The sequence below is a fragment of the Oryctolagus cuniculus genome, chromosome 12 (assembly GCF_051225735.1).
Source record: "Oryctolagus cuniculus isolate XC-2025 breed Fujian yellow rabbit chromosome 12, ASM5122573v1, whole genome shotgun sequence".
Lineage (NCBI taxonomy): Eukaryota > Metazoa > Chordata > Mammalia > Lagomorpha > Leporidae > Oryctolagus > Oryctolagus cuniculus.
This window is the reverse complement of record NC_142878.1, coordinates 85,736,184-85,752,473: the sequence shown is the minus strand read 5'-3', so window position 1 is coordinate 85,752,473 and position 16,290 is coordinate 85,736,184. Positions and strand designations below refer to the sequence as shown.

The following is a 16,290-nucleotide window of genomic DNA, read 5'->3' as shown; positions in this document are numbered from 1 at the left end:
CACTGCCTCACATTTCTCGCTCTCGCCACAGCATCCTACCTTTAGTTCAATCATAAGGATCAATTCATTAGGTTTCTGGTACTGAAAAATCCTCAGCTTATACCACAGCCACCCAAGGCTGATCACAATCCCGTTCTGGGAGCTCTGCTACAGGCCAGGGCTCTGAACGGTTCCAGGTGTGACCAGGGTGACTCCAACTTGGAAGAGCTCTCCTAATGGCTGGTTTAAGCTTTAGTAACCATGGAAGTAGGTCAGGGGCCTGAATCATAGTCTGCAGCCCCACGTGCACACTGGCTAGTAAAGGGTTAACTCTGTGAGTTCCAAGATGCAAGCAGTGACATTTGCAGATGGGTCCTCCTGCCACAACTCCCCTGGTTCCCCAACATCTGTCTTGATTTCCAGTACAATGACAGTGCACACCCCTGTGGCTTCCAGTCGTCCAGAAAGCTCAACACTATTCCTCTTAGGCAACAGGAGAAAAACAGAAAGCAATGTAAGATGTTATTGGCACAAGCAGCCTGCAGGTCACCATGTTCTAGCAGACCAAGGCAATGGGGCTGATTAAGATGGCCTTGATCTTTTTGAGCTGCATTGTTTTTTCTTTATTTGGTCAGTAGATGTCCTAATAATGTGGTGTTTTCAGTCTTTAAATCTACCTTTAAGAAAAAATTCCTCTCTTGCTTTTACTTCCATCATGTGCTTATGCACATAATTCCATACACACACACATTTACACACAGACACACACAGATGCCTTTTTTTTTTTTTAATTTATTTGACAGGTAGAGTTATAGACAGCGAGAGAGAGAGACAGAGAGAAAGGTCTTCCTTCCACTGGTTCACTCCCCAAATGGCCACTATGGCCTGAGCTGCGCTGATCCGAAGCCAGGAACCAGGTGCTTCCTCCCGGTCCCCCATGCGGGTGCAGGGGCCCAAGCACTTGGGCCATTCTCCACTGCCCTCCCGGGCCACAGCAGAGAGCTAGACCGGAAGAGGAGCAACCGGGACCAGAACCGGCGCCCATATGGGATGCCAGTGCTTGCAGGAGGAGGATTAACCAAGTGAGCCATGGCGCTGGCCCCACAGATGCCTTTCAGGATCACACACAGGACCGCTGGAGAATGAAGCCAGCACTCCAGTGCTTTTCAGAAAAGTTTGTTAAGACAACCTGACAACGCATCAGAGAATGAATGTCCCAGCAGATCTCTTTCTTCCTTCTCTGTTCTTCTCTTTTAACTATGAGATTTTCTCTCCTCTCTGACTCCAGAAGAGAAAATCTTACATTTTTCAACAAGGACGAAGGCTGTAGCTTTGCGATAAAGCTGCCCAATGACAAACACAGCTCCTGTTATGTCGGAAACCCTCCCACTCCAAGGCCTTTCTGGGCCAGAATGTTCCTCCTCCCAGAGGGACCCAGAAGGAGGATTCTCTTGGAGGGCAGAGGTGGCCAACTGCAGTGGGTTAGAGGCAAGGAACTCCTGGAAGCACTACAGTAAATTTTAAACCCAACCAAAAAATACTGCAAGGAAGCCAAGATTTTCTCCAATTTGGAGCCAACACATAAAGTTGCAAATCAAACGGCATGAATCTTCACAGAAATAATGAAGGTGAGAGTTAAATGGACATTTAAAACCAGTAGCAATTGTCATCTGAGTGGGATCTAAAATTCACATGAAATCACTTGGATCAGGGCCATCAGCACATCCTCAGACCCCTGCAAGACCACATGACTCACTCTCCTCTGTACTAAATGACACAGAGAAAAATCCTGATCCTAGCTATCCTCTTGTTGACAACAAAGGAAAAATTACAATAATATTCCAGTAAAGAACCAACTAAGGGCAGATCCAGCATTAGCGGTTAATTTGCTCTGTGAAACAATGATAAGTCCAGTGATGTCCAGAAACTGAGAGACTACATATCCTTTTCTTATATTCTACCATCTTCTCAGACTTATTTTCAGCCTCAAATGAAATACACAAAACCATAAGAAATGGTAAAACCAAAGAGAAAGATATTCTGCATCAAAGAGAAAACTGCTTGATTAATAGTCAACTTGCTAAGAAACAAACAGCCGTAAGAAAATGTAATGCTGAATTTTTTCCCAATAAATGTTAAAAGAAACCCCAGAAAGGGATGTCTTTACCCTATGGCGATCTCGGTTGGTGTTGGCAAAGATGAGCTATAGTTTAGGCTTTAGTTTAGGTACGAGGCAGCCATACTGCAAGGTCTAGTATTTCATGTAAGAAAAATGATGGATAACCTTAATAGTCTGTGCTGATCATTACACAACATGTAAATGTACAGAAGCATCACACAGGACCCCAAAAGATGTACAATTATCTGTCAGTTAAAAATAAAAAAAGGACCACAGAGTGAACTTAACAACCATTATCCTAGCAACATAGCAAAAGTGCGCTCATACATTTACAGTTGATTTTGGTAAATGGAACTAGCACTAGATCACCAGATGAGCTGTCTAGGAGATAAGCTCTTTCCTTTGAGGAGGTTGAGATTTATGAAAATCAGACAAATGATTTCCCACATGTTCAAACCGATAGCTCCATGCACGCTTGGTCATGGAAAACCATCTGAAAAATCATTGTAGAGTGCTGTATTCTCTGCAAACACTCACTTGGTGGGGATGCCTGTCCTGCAGAGCATCCAGTATTGTTTCATGCTTTTCCACTCCAGCAGAGCTTAATCAGCACAGGGCTTACTTCAACTCTCCACTGCCCAAAGAGTGACTCCACATGGATATTAAGGAAAGTAAATCCATTTAGTGACTGCACCGTGAGGAAGAGGCCCATATTGATCATCCTGACTGGCCCTGTCAGCTAGGCGGATAAAGACTGGCTGGCGCTCAGGGTCAGCTGCACAGGGTCCACAGACAGACAATGGGCAACGTTGACAGCGTCCGAGCAATTGGCCTGGGCAGTGATGGATGCTCTGGGACAGCTGATAGTGTTAGGAAGGACACAGAACTGGCCCAGGAGAAGCCCCAATTCCATCTTCTCTTATTAAGATAAAGTTGGATTGTCCTTGATACACTGCAGAACCCAGGAAGCTTTTATCTGTTATCACTGATACAGGCACAAAACACAACAAAAATCAGTTTATATATTAAGTCAGCAAATGTGCATGGTGTACAAGATGGGGGACTACAAAATGCCACATGTCTGCATTTTAAATTAGAAACAACATGTAAAATTTTCCAGTAAATTCAAATAAAAATATTATTCTATAGGACTAAATTTATAACATTAATGAGATTGTTTAAAGGCAAACAGGAAGAAAGCGGAGCCACGGCTGCTGGCGCATCCCCACTGTACATATCAAAGTGCACCTGCTGAACATGTAAAAGAACCACAGATCACACTTCAGCCTTTCCCCTACAGCACTGGCTGCATGGAGACTGGATACTGGGTACTCCTCACCTCTCTGAACCAGAAGGAATCCTACAAATTTGTAAATAAATAGTTGAAATCAGAAATAATCAGCCAAAATTTCTCCAATGTATCTAGGTAAATGCATATACTCATTCATTCACACACACACCATTTCTTTCCTTCTATTATCCAAAAGAAGTCCCTGCTGATTACTTCTTTACACTACCTGGCATGAGTCACTTTAATTTTCTGAGCCTCAGTTTCCAAATGAAGACTAATTATCATTTCCACATTGAGAATGCTGAGGTCTACGAGGCATAGCATTACACTGAAGACTAAAAATAAACTGAATAAGTAATACCTGGTACGGTTCACATTCAAAAAACGTTCCTTCCCTTTCTTTTGCTCCCCCTACACCCTGGTGCCTAGTCTTTTGGACCAAGAGAGGCCTGGCTCAAGCATGGTGCCCCCTAGGAAGAGGGGTAGAACATGTTCCTTCTAATAGACACCAGCAAGGTTTTCCTACACATGCATAAATGGGGTACCTAAATCTAGCAGAGTGAGTCTGCACTGAAAACTCATTTTACGTCTCCAGCTCATTTGTGTTTGGGAGATCCCCTTGGTTGAATAAGCTTCAAATTCTGCATGGAGATACCTCCCTGATTTTGCCTTTCCTTTTTAGTGGCTGTGTTGGAAACATGAAATTCCATTTATGTTGGACAGACTCCTCCCTGGTCGGGGAGCTCTTCAGAGCAAATGAGAGGGCCCCTGTTCTTTTTTTTTTTTTTTTTTTTTTTTTAACTTTGACAGGTAGAGTTACAGAGAGAGAGAGAGAGACAGAGAGAAGGATCTTCCTTCCATTGGTTCACTCCCCAAATGGCCGCTATGGGTGGCGCTGCGCCGATCTAAAGCCAGGAGCCAGGTGCTTCCTCCTGGTCTCCAACGCAGGTGCAGGAGCCCAAGCACCTGGGCCATCCTCCACAGCTATCCCAGTCCACAGCAGAGAGCTGGACTAGAAGAGGAGCAACCAGGACTAGAACCCAGTGCCCATATTGAATGCCAGTGCCGCAGAGGATTAACAAAGTGAGCCACGGCGCTGGCCCCAGGGCCTCTGTTCTAAGAAGTCTAAGCCAACGTTCAAGTGTAAGGCCACAAGGGCTCACGTTTCTCAACCACAACAGTGCCTCTACCACCCTTCACGTGACCACATCGCTGCTGCACAATTGAGTCTCACAGCATCAGGCCCTTAAGCATCTGTATTGAAGCTTCCAACATACACTTGAGAACATGAGGCTGCAAATACCTACAGAGGCTGCATCAGTGACACCAACCAACAAGCTGTGTTTTTATCTCTGTTGACCAAGAGAGTTGTTTCCCTTTTGAAAAGCACTGTTTTTCTGGCTCTAAGTACCTGTATTGACTTTGCTTTCTCCTCATCCTAATAGTGTGGGCCAACAAGCCAATTATGCCCTAAATGCTGTGTTTCCCAGTGAACTTGGGAAAGGACACTGCCATACAGCAGCATCCTGCATCCTTTACAGGGTTTGCAACCTTGAAAATGCTCTAATATGAATCCTCGAGACTGATAGCAGTGAACACACACACACACACACACACACACACACACACACACACTTTGGAGACACCACTGATCGCTCTAGTCTCGAGGTGCTACACGAAGCAGGCTTTGGGCATCCGAAAATTCACTTCCATAGAACAAAGCCAACAGGCATATATACTGTCAAAGTAAAGGTTAATATCACAAAGATAGGGCCGGCGCTGTGGAGTAGTAGATTAAGCCTCTGCCTGCGGCACCAGCATCCTATATGGGAGTCCTAGCTGCTCCACTTTTGATCCAGCTCTCTGCTAACGCTTCTGGGAAAGCAGTGGAAGATGGCCCAAATCCTTGGGCCCCTGCACCTAAGCTCCTGGCTCCTGGCTTCAGATTGGCCCAGTTCCAGTCCTTGCAGCTGTTTGGGGAATGAACCAGCAGAGGGAAGAACTCTGTCTCTCCTCAAATAAACAAATAAATCTTGAAAAAAAAAATCACAAAGACCACACAGACCTTTTCCAGTGGTAGATGATTCTGGTAAGCCTGCTTTCACCATGTATTGACCATGTTAAAATGGAGGGTGCACCAGACACAGGGACATCTCAGTTGTGGAAAATTACACCGTATCGATCTCTCAATGCTGCTATTTCATATGTAGATGGACTCAGAGTGCCTACAAAAAGTCAATATGAGACTGCCCTCCAACCACTGGTCCATCAGTTTCCTCGAGGTTTCAGAAAATGTCACCACAAACGTGGTTTTTAAAGCAAAAGGAGTTGATTCTATCCAAGTTGGAGAAGCCACAAGTCTGAAATGAAACACCCGAGGACCCACACTTCCCTGGAAGTTTCCAGGGAACAATCTGTCCTTTCCCCTTCCATTTTCTGGGGACCTCGTCTTCACGTGACAGTATCACGGGCCCCACTCACTAGGTTTAGGGCCCATCCTGCTCTAATGTGATTGCATCTCCATCCTTACTTACATCTGCAAAGGTCGTTGCCAAATATGGTCCCATTTTGAGGATTGGGGTAGACATGAATGGTTGGGGGTGGGGGTGGGAGGGGAATGAGGACACTGTTCAAGGCATGACAGTCATGAACAAAACATCAAGTAGAACTCTCATGGCAAGAATTATCCTGGGACTGACACTGTGGTATAGTGAGTTAAGACACCACTTGTGACACTGGCATCCCATGTGGAAGCACCAGTTGAAGTTCCTGCTGCTCTACTAATCCAACTACCTGTTAATGCACCTGGAAAGGCAGCAGAGTACTTTGGCCCAAGTACTTTGGCCCTTGCTACCCACACAGTAGACCAGATGGCGTTCTGGGTTCCTGGCATCGGTTTGTTCTAGCCCTGACTGTTGTGGCTCTTTGGGGAGTGAACCAGTGGATCAAAGATTCTCTCTTTGCACACTTCTCCCTGGCCCCCCTCATCCCATCATCCTGTCTTTCAAATAAATAAATACATCCTTTTTTTTTTTTTTTAAGTAGCATATGGTGCCAGTGTGGCACAGCAGGTTAAGTGATTGCTTGCAACACCAGGACTCAATATGCACACCAGTTCAAGTCTCAGCTGTTCCACTTCTAATCCAGTTCCCGGCAAATGCACCTGGGAAAGAAGAAGGTGGCCTAAATGCTGGGGGCCCTGCCACCCAGGTGGGAGGATCAGATGGAATTCCAGGCTCCTGGCTTGGCCTGGCCCAGTCCCAGCCGCTACAGTCATTTGGGATATGAACCAGCAGATCAAAGACCTCTTCCTCTCCTCTTTATCTGTCTGTCTCTTTCTCTCTCTCTCTGATGCTGCCTTTCTAGTGGATAAATGAATCTTTTTTAAAAATGCAGACTACAATATGCACAGCCACCACTCCAACTGGAGACAGGAACCTGGGGTATGTCATCTACAGAGTAAACCGCAGGTGAGCTGAGAGAAGCCTCAGTATCCAAGAGCCCACACCGCCGGCTCCTCCAATACCTCACCTTTCTCTACAGGAGCAGAGCTATCTCATCAGAGCCCAACCTGAGAAAGTCAAGAAGATTTCTTAGGAAAAACACGCACAACTGCCCCCCCCCCCCATCCCTCCAATCCAAGAGTGATTTGTAGCCAACGAACACTGCTTTTTGTAAACCTAGATTTATTGCTACGCTCAGTTAAGGACCAAACATTTCAGCATCCAAGCAACATAAATGAATCCAGACTCAGAATAGAAAACAGGGCACAGTACAAGCCGCATTTAGAAATGATCGTTTGCTTTTCCAAGTTACACCACAAAGATTAAAAGCTCAACTACTCCATTGTGTAAACTGGCTTATGGATCTGAGTTAATTTGTAGCATTAATAGTAACTCAAGAAGGAAAGCTGTTTTAACACATTTTCTAAACGAATTTTCTTCTGTGCCCATAAAGCTACAAAAGGTTTCCAACATCTTCAGTACAATATTTCATTCCAAAAACTAACTCATCAGGAGAAACAAAACAGAAAAGCTTCAGAAAACACTTATACATCCACAAACCCTCTAGGCCCAAGAAATCAACCCCTCATGATAACAGAAGGCATCTGCAAGAAGGAAGCCCCAGCACAGGTCTGACTCACGGGGCTGGCTCTCCTCTGCTGCTCCTCCCCAGGATGGAGGGTGAGGCGGGCCTCACTAAGGGCATTAGTCCTGAAAACAGCACCTGGGGTTGCAGTGCATATGGGCCTCCATGAGCACTTCTCCAAAACCCACACCAACAACTCAGACACAAAATGTACCCACTGGAACGAACCACCGTCAATGTAAATAAAATGTGGTTACGTCTTTAAAAAGAAAAGAAAAATATAAGGGTGCTTCAACAAATTTGTGGAAAATAGAACTAAAAGCTAAATTTGGGGCAGGCAACCTGGCACACAGGAGGTAAGCTCCCAGTTGAGATGCCCATATCTCTTATCAGAGCGTCTGGGTTCAAGTCTCACCTCCACTTCCAATCCAGCTTCCTGCTAATGCACACCTAGGAGGCAGCAAGTGATGGTTCAAGTAACTAGCTACCTATCATTCATGTTGGAGAATGGAATGGAGTTTCTGGTTCCTGGCTTCAGCCTGAGCCACCCCCAGCCCCAGCCCTAGCTGTTGTAGGCATTTGGGGAGTGAAGTATGAGATGGAAAATTTCTCTCTTGTTATCTCTCTCCACCTTTAAAACAAACTTTAAAAAAAAAAGTAAGCCTGCTTTGATGCAAAGAAAAAAATAATGAAATCCATGCAAAGAGCTTCCAAAAAGTTCACAAAAAATGCAATTATCCAAACACACACACACATACACACACACACAGAGCTTTCAAATTTTTCTGCACCAAAAAACCTTATCTTCCAATTCCTTTTTTTCCCCCCGAAATTTGAGTCTTTGCTCAATCCGAATGAGGAAGCCTACAATTAGGTCAACACACAGTAGTAGGTGCATGCGTCCGCTAGGCAGCCTTTGTGTCAGGAGCAGTAGGGAGGAGTGGGGAGTGGGAAGAGAAGAACTGAGTAAGAATATCATTTCAAATCTTGCCCAAGCAGATAGTCAGTGAAGGTGGACTTGGGAATGTCAGAATCCCTGAACAAAATGTGCAAGAAAGAAGAAGAAAAAGTGTTCAAAGTGAATCCCAAGTCAAATGTGACACTACAAAAATATTTCCCTTCAATAAAATGTGGTATAATCTTTTTTTAGATTTTTATTTATTTATTTGACAGGTAGAATTACATACAGTGAGAGAGAGAGAGACAGAGAGAAAGGTCTTCCTTCAGTTGGTTCACTCCCCAAATGGCCGCAACAGATGGAGCTGTGCCAATCCAAAGCCAGGAGTCAGGTGCTTCTTTGTGGTCTCCTATGCGGGTGCAGGGGAACAAGCACCTGGGCCATCCTCCAGTGCTTTCCCAGGCCACAGCAGAGAGCTGGACTGGAAGAGGTGCAACCGGGACTAGAACCGATGCCCATATGGGATGCCAGCACCGCAGGCGGAGGATTAGCCTAGTGTGCCATGGCGCCGGCCCCCAATGGGGTATAATCTTAAAAAATAAATACTTCAAAAAATTTATAGAACATGAAATTAAAAGATAAGTTTATGGCCAGCGCCACAGCTCACTAGGCTAATCCTCTGCCTGCGGCACCGGCACCCCGGGTTCTAGTCCTGGTCAGGGCGCCGGATTCTGTTCTGGCTGCTCCTCTTCCAGTCTAGCTCTCTGCTCTGGCCCGGGAGTGCAGCAGAGGATGGCCCAGGTCCTTGGGCCCAGCACCTGCATGGGATACCAGGAGGAAGCACCTGGCTCTTGGCTTCGGATCGCCACAGTGCACTGGCCGCAATGCACCGGCCATAGTGGCCACTTAGGGGGTGAACCAACAGAAAAAGGAAGACCTTTCTCTTTGTCTCTCTCTCTCTCTCTCTCTCTCTCTCACTGTCTAACTCTGCCTGTCAAAAAAAAAAATTAAAAGAAAAAGATAAGTTTATTTTGATGTGAAAGATCTGAAATCCAAGCATACAAACGTCTTCAAAAAATTTCCTGAAAAACACATATTATGAAAAAACTAAGGGCCCTGAAGACCCACCTGGCTTTTGGTGAAGAAGCTGAAGGTGCACCTGGAGAATCACCTGAAGAAGGAGGCACTGCGGTAGCTCCTCCCCTTCAAAACCCCTCGCTCTTTTCAGGAAGGACTTTATTCTGCACGACTACAAACTTTCCAGTCTCATATTTTAAATGCTATGGAGCGGGGCACTGGATTCTGTCCCAGTTGCTCCTCTTCCAGTCCAGCTCTCTGCTGTGGTCGGGAGGGCAGTGGAGGATGGCCCAGGTCCTTGGGCCCTGAACCCACAGGGGAGACCAAGAGGAAGTGCCTGGCTCCTGGCTTCGGATCGGCGCAGCGCACCGGCCGTAGCGGCCATTTGGGGGGTGAACCAATGGAAGGAAGACCGTTGTCTCTCTTTCACTAACTCTGCCTGTCAAAAAAAAAGCTACAGAGCATGTTTCTCCTAAATACATACAAAATTTATTCAACTATTTATTTGAGAAGCAGAGAGAGAGAGAGAAAGAAACAAAGAAAGAAACAAAGAAAATGAGCACTTCTATCACTGGTTCGTGCCCTTAAAAAGACTTGAACTGAACAGAAACCTAAATGAGGCGCCTAGAACTCAACCCAGGTCTCCCACATGGGTGCCAGGGACTCACTCATGGGAACCATCATTACTGCCTCCCACGGTCTGCATTAACAAGAAGCTGGAGTCAAAAACCGGAGTTAGGTACAAACCCAAGCACTCAGATGTGGAATGCAGGCGTCTCACCTCCTTTATGTCCAGAGCACCAAAATCTTTCTCCAGCATGCATTTCATCTGGAAGCTCAGAAAAACCACAAAGAACAGAAATCCCCAATGCACAGCCATTAGCCTAACAGCCACTTCTAACAAGCAGGAAGTGACCGCACACCACCTGGTCCAGCCAGACAGAAGCTCAAGGGCAGCACTGGTGCTGTGGCCTGTGCGATGGCCTTGCTGATGCAGCTCTGACACTCAATGCCAGGCGGCTCGCTGAGACAAGACAAAGAGGAGCGAGTGGCCCGTGCGTGCCCCTGCTGCTGTTATAGCCCAGCTCCTTCTTTCTGCCCGTCTGTTAATACCTATTTCTATACACACAGCTGCTGATAGGCGAGAGCCTTGGCATCTCTGATTTGAAAGGTACAACATCAGCATCACTAAGCCAGACTCAGAAGCCAAGGCCAGAAAGTGGTCACCAAGAGGAGTCCAAGAGATGGTTCCAAGGCAGCCTGTGCCAAGGTCACTGGAGTCATTTTCAAGGAGACCCTTTGAACACACCCACCACACACACAGGGGGCATACAGAACGTGGCCCAGCTAACCTCTGCCTTCTGCTTAGACACATTGCTGCTGCTGCTGCACGATTTTCTCCAAAGGGCAGAAAGCTGACAGGCTAAAAATAAAGCAGCTGATCTCACTGCTGATAATGCCTGGGCACTGGGATTTTTAGGGACAGCCCAAACAGTTGCAGCACTGTGAAGCTGGTACGTTCAACTCCAAGCCTCAAAAAGGATGTTTTACAAACATGGTCCTAGTTCCTTTCCTGAGCAGTTAGAAAATCCTTCATGAAGACCCACACACAGGCAACACCTGTTACACTGTCAAAGCAGATCCATGGACAAGGATGATGCAGGCCCCAGGCAGGAACAAGTCATCACTGCACTGTAACTGAAACAGTAATTATGTAAGGAACTAAGGAGACAACTCAGATGTAAAAGTTAAGGATACAGATGTTAAGAATCAAAAAGATAGGAAGCAGGGTTGGGTATTCAGCCTAGCAGTGAGGTTGCCACTTGAGACACCTACATCCCATATTGGAGTGACCAACTTTGAGTCTGCCTCCTCCACTTCTGATTCAGTTTCCTGTTAATGCGCTTTGGAGGCAGCAGGTGATGGTCAAGTCCTTAGGTCCCTGGCAGCCATCTGGAGACCGGCATTGGTCTCCAGGCTTCAGTCTGGTTCAGCCCTATGTGTTGACGGCATTTGAGAACTGAGCCAATACTTGAAAGCTTACTTGCTTGCATGTGCTCACTCTCTTATAAAAATGAAAACAAATAAATAAAAATTGTTAAGAAACCCAAAAAGACAGGGACTGGTCATTTGGCCTAGAAGTTAAGGTGGCCACATCCTTTATCAGAGTACCTAGGTTCACTTCCTGGCTCTAATTCCTGACTCAGCCACAGACTTTAAGAGGCAGCAGCAATGGCTCAAGTGATTGTATCTCTGCCACCTGCATGAGAGGTCTGGATTATAGTCTGCAGAACTCCTAGCTGCAGCCATGGCCCAGAACCAGCCACTGTGGACATTGAGGGAATGAACCAATCCCTCTCTTTCTCCCTGCCTCTCAAAAGAAAAAAAGAAAAAAAAAAAAAAAACAATCAAAAAGACATATGTTCGAGAGAGACAACAAAGGCTCTTAACTCCACATGAGACTCCCAGTGAAATTACCCACAGATTCGGAAGACAGGGAAAACTTGCAAAACCACAAGGAGCCTGGATTAAGCCCATCTAAAAATATTTATTTCAGAAGAAAATATATTGAATGTAGTTAATAAAATGTTGAAAAAAAAATGGAAACTTGCTTGCCAGACAGTAAAAGCAATTTACAAACCTGAAATAATTACATCCTCACACTGGCACATAACAGATAAATCAAACAGACACAATGCCTCTTTCACCCACAATGTTCACACTCATGTTTGTGTTCATACAACTCAGTTTCCTGCATCCTACTGAGAAAGGCCCAAGTGAGAACAGTGCAACAAAGGAAATCACAAAGAGATTTCATGATACAAAAAGTAAAGACACTGTGAAATAAAGTCCGAAGAGAAGCCATGAACTTGGAAAATATTTTTGCAGGCTGCAACAAAAGGCTAGTCTATCACAGACAGACCACTGAGAACTGAAAATCTCAAGAAAACAAACTCCCTAGTGCAAAGTGGTTGAGGAATGGTAATAAATTTTTCTTTCAAGAAGAAATGCAAATGGCAGAGAAATAAATCAGAAAAAAATGCTGATTCTACATAACACCTTTAAAATACAAACCCAAACAAGATCTTCTCTATGATTTATCAGGGTCTGAGCACTCGTGATGTTGCCAAGATACAGAACTGCACACTCCCCACCAGAGCAGGCGTCAACTTTTTGGTCATCAACAGGCAATATTCATTAAAGGTCATCAGTATGGTCACACTCTTTTCAGAGATAATTTCATTTCTAGCTGTTTACTGAAGCAAGTAATTAGAGAGAAGCACAGATATTTAAGTTCCAGGACATTCATCATTGCTCTGTGCACGAGCAGGATACAAAACGGTATGAACGGCCTGCCTACACATACACACACAGGGAAGATGGAAAGAAAATCCATCTCAATGTTAACAGTGATTTTTATTATCTTGACATTCTGGCTTTACAGTGATTTACTGCTTCCTGTGCTTCAATTCCCTACAAGGCACCTATACAGTAGATGCCTCATCACCAACCTCTTCTTGAACCTGCGAAACCAAAAGCCACTCTTCAGTGGGTGGGCTGCATCCAACATTAAACAGCAAGCCTGCCTCAGTCAGTCCCTAAACCTTCATGCCAGTTGTATTTATTGCATAATTATATAGTTAAGTGTGGCATGGACCAAAGAAACATGAACGCAAAGAGGAAAAGCTGCTGTTGGTATGGAAACTCAGTAGAATGCTTTTTGTGAGTCACTAACAAAGAAAATTTCTGCCAAAGTAGGTGAGGGCCAGACATCTGTCAATAGACTGGGAAGTGTTTTTCATTTATTTATTCATTTTTATTTGAAAGACAGATAGAGGTTGACAGCGAGCACACTGGCTCCCATCCACTAGGTTCATCCCCCAAATGCTCCCCCCAAGGCCAGGGCCAGAACCAGCATCCAGGATCACTCTGCAGGTCTCCCGATTGAGTGGCAGCCACCCAATTACTGAGTCATCACTAGTGTCTCCCAGGGTCTGCATCAGCAGAGAGTCAGAGTTAGGAGATGGAGCAGGGAAACAAATCTAAGTATCTGATATGGACATCTCAACTGTTATGCCAAACATAGATTCTGGATCCTAAACGTAAAAGGGAAGGGGTCTATACTCATTATTTCTCAGATATTTTAAAAGGGCACTCACTGTAAAGAATTCCAAAACAGACACTGTGGGCCACATAGCATATGAGGGTGATTCAGGGTGGAAAGTTGTTGTGCAAGTCCAGCTACCACCACATTCACGAGTGGGCATCTGGTGCAGCAGTTAAGATAGATGCTCGCATCCCATACGGAGTACCTGGACCCAAGGCCTAGCTCCATCCCCAATTCCAGTTTCCTGTTACCGCTATGACAGGCAGCAGATGATGCCTCAAGTAATTCGGTTTCTGCCACCCACCTGGGAGACCTGGATTAAGTTTGGAGCTCCTGGCTTTGGCCTAGCCCCAGTCCCAGCTGTTAAGGGTGTTTGAGGGGTAAACCAGCAGATGGGAGGTCTCTCCTCTTGCCTTTCAAATACAAACAAGTAAATTTTTAAAAAACCACATTCAGTAAAGTCTGTTACACACATACACACACATACATGCACACACACACAGAATCTGCAAAATCTTCATGGAAGATGGAACTGAAAGTTTATTTTGTTGCAAAAAATTTTTGAAACCCGTGCAGTTTTTTTCATGATACACATTTACCATGAACTGTTTGCATACGCCTTATATGTATGCACATGTGTATGTTTTAGCTTAAAAATTGTTTGATTCCCAGTTTTAACTGACTTTTTAAAATATAATAACAATTCAATAATAATTAAAAATCTCGTTATGTCAAATGAGGAAACTCCCGTTGCATTCCTTTTACACTGGAGTAGGGAACATTCTCTTGAGCAGAAACATGGTGGGGTACAGCTAAGGAACGGAAGCAAAGAGTGAGCAAAGCAGAACTGCCAAAAAAAGGGAAAAGGCTACTTAGAGGTCCAAGCAGCCAAGTTCAAAGTCTGCAAAAACGTTTAGAATATTTAGTTACTGTACTGGCTAATTATAAGGTCAATACAGTAACAACAAATCAGAGGACTGGATCAAAAGAAAAGTCATTAATTCAATTTCTCTTGGACATAGTGTTCCAAATAAAAACTCCTAAATAAAGCACTGCAAGTTCCAAAGGAACACAAAATAGCTGATAAATGATTCAGCGAGTGTTCACTGAAGTGAGTTGATGAGTTTTGTGCTTGGAGCAGCACAGCACGCCTATTGGTATTTGGGTACAGTAAACCTGGTCTTTAGAGAGCACCACTGGTGAGCATAATGGACAAATATAATAAACTGCACTAAAGTCCACAAACATGGTTTACGTACGTCTCTACCTGCAAAACAACCAGGTCAGTCAAGATCATGAGCACACTCCTTACCCCCACCCCAACCCCAAGTCTTCCTGTGCCTGCCTGTAAGGTGGGTCCCTCAATTCTTACTTCCCACTGACCTGTTTCCTGTCACTATATAATAGTTTGCGTTTTCCAGGGATCTGGCATCCTGCACTCAGCATGATTATTTCAAGACTGACACTATTACTGCATATCCCAAGAGTGTACTTCTTTTCATTTCTTAGTTAGATTCCCTTGAATCAAACATAATTTATTGGCCAGCGTCGCGACTCACTAGGCTAATCCTCTGCCTTGCGGCACCAGCACACCGGGTTCTAGTCCTGGTCGGGGTGCCGGATTCTGTCCTGGTTGCCCCTCTTCCAGGCCAGCTCTCTGCTGTGGCCAGGGAGTGCAGTGGAGGATGGCCCAAGTGCTTGGGCCCTGCACCTGCATGGGAGACCAGGAGAAGCACCTGGCTCCTGCCATTGGATCAGCGCGGTGCGCCGGTCGCCATTGGAGGGTGAACCAACGGCAAAGGAAGACCTTTCTCTCTGTCTCTCTCTCTCACTGTCCACTCTGCCTGTCAAAAAATAAATACATAAATAAATAAATAAAACATAATTTATTGATCTCTTTAAATGCAAAGGGACATCTGGGTAGTTGTCAATTTTGGGGCTATTCCAATAAAGCTCATAGTAACAAGTGCATGTGTCCAATGGCCTGCCTTGGACATTTGCATGCGAAACTTTGCAAGGGCATAACTTACATTGTGTTTCGGTAAATGCTAAGGTGTGGAATGGCCAAGAAACAGGAAAGGGATACATTTAATTTTTGAAACTGTCAAGTGTTTTTTTTTTTTTTTAAGGATTTATTTATTTGCTTGAAAGTCAGAGTTACAGAGAGAGAAGGAGAGGCAAGAGAGAGGTCTTCCATCTGCTGGTTCACTCCCCAGTTGGCCACAACGGCTGGAATTGTGCCGATCCAAAGCCAGGAGCCTGGAGCTTCTTCTGGGTCTCTCACATGGGTACAGGGGCCCAAGGAGTTGGGCCATCTTCTACTGCTTTCCCAGGCCATAGCACAGAGCTGGATTGGAAGTGGAGCAGCTGGGCTGGCACTGCAGGTGGCGACTTTATCCACTACACCACAGTGTCAGCCTCCAAACTGTTTTCTAAAGGGGTTGGACCACTATCCATTCCCACCATCTGTGTATGTGTGTGTATGTGTGAGGGAGATAGAGACAGAGAGAGAGTGTGTGTTACACTGTTCCAAATGAGGTACATGATGTTTTGTAGGACACAGGATCCCTTGTCTATACAACATATACTACATATATGCCTACTTTATAGGAATTGGAGCTTAAAGTGAGCATTCCAAAAAATTTTAAAGGCTCATTTTCAATTTAAGAACAGCCATCTGAGGGTCCTTGGAGAAGTTCATGGAAAAAAGCGGAATTAAGTGATAATTT

At 45.0% G+C, this 16,290-nt stretch overlaps 1 protein-coding gene across 42 annotated transcripts in view; it reads right to left on the bottom strand.

The window, feature by feature from the left end:
• The window catches only part of TLN2 (talin 2), a 479,276-nt gene that overhangs the window by 232,570 nt on the left and 230,416 nt on the right, over positions 1 to 16,290 (bottom strand). The window lies entirely within an intron of this gene.